Source organism: Nyctibius grandis, chromosome 30 (genome assembly GCF_013368605.1).
Source record: "Nyctibius grandis isolate bNycGra1 chromosome 30, bNycGra1.pri, whole genome shotgun sequence".
Taxonomy (NCBI): Eukaryota; Metazoa; Chordata; class Aves; order Nyctibiiformes; family Nyctibiidae; genus Nyctibius; species Nyctibius grandis.
The window spans coordinates 235,959-237,171 of NC_090687.1; positions in this window are offsets into that span (position 1 = coordinate 235,959).

Below are 1,213 nucleotides of genomic sequence, written 5' to 3' on the forward strand. Positions count from 1 at the left end.
GTTTTTCTGCACTACTCCCACCCGTAGCTGACCGCGTACTGGTTAAAGACAGGGACGAGTAAAGACAGGGAAGTCTCAGCAGTTTCTTCTTCTCAAAATTTGGAAATTGAAATAAATTTATCCTGGCATTGAAGTCAGCGGGTTCCTTCACACACGGGATGTGCTGCAGGTGAGAGGGGACCAAGCAAACAGCAGCATCTGCTCCACCTCAGCAGGGTCGGTTCTGGAAGGGAATGTGTTATTCCTTCATTGAGCGGGTGAAGGTTTCACCTTGCTCCATCACTTGCTTTTAATCACAGACTGGTTTGGGTTGGAAGGGACCTTAAAGCTCATCCAGTTCCAACCCCCTGCCACGGGCAGGGGCACCTTCCACCAGACCAGGTTGCTCCAAGCCCCATCCAACCTGGCCTTGAACACTGCCAGGGAGGGGGCAGCCACAGCTTCACTGGGCAACCTGGGCCAGGGTCTCACCACCCTCACAGCAAAGAATTTCTTCCCAATATCTCATCTCAATCTCCCCTCTTTCAGTTTAAAACCGTTCCCCTTGTCCTACCACTCCATGCCCTTATAAAAATTCCCTCTCCAGCCTTCCTGTAGGCCCCCTTCACAGTGCTAAAACTGAGTTTCTCCTTACTTGAGCACCTGTAATTCACTTAACTAAAGCACACCATTAATTAGTACCGGCCCATTATGCCTCAGTACACAAACATCTACCGTTATCCAACAGCAAACACTGCCGGGATCATCAAAAAGCAATATTCCAGAGCTTGCAGACACTTCAGTTAAGGGAACTTGTCTGGAAAACCCCACTCCCTGCTGAGTTAGTGCTCAAAAAACCCCGGACACCAGAAGGCAGGATACTCCAGGCAGAGCGCCTGGGCCACTAGGCTCCCACCGCTCAGACAACACAAGGAGTCACCAACACCAGAACGTTCCTGCACCTCCACCTCTCTGCATTCTTTGCTTTAAAACTAAGCCTTCATCCTCCACTTAGTCCAGATGCACGCAGCCCTCTGCACGGAGGCTGGAATTTATCCAAATTCATCCTTTGTAGTGCCTCACCGACAAGATCAGCCTTCTGCGATGACCAAAAGGTTCTCACGCATACCGCTGTTCTTCAGCAACTCTGGTTTTGGGATGTTTTGAGGAACGCACGTACATCTTCATTGCCAGAACAGGGGTTTGACAGGCTTTAGAAACTGCCACAAGAACA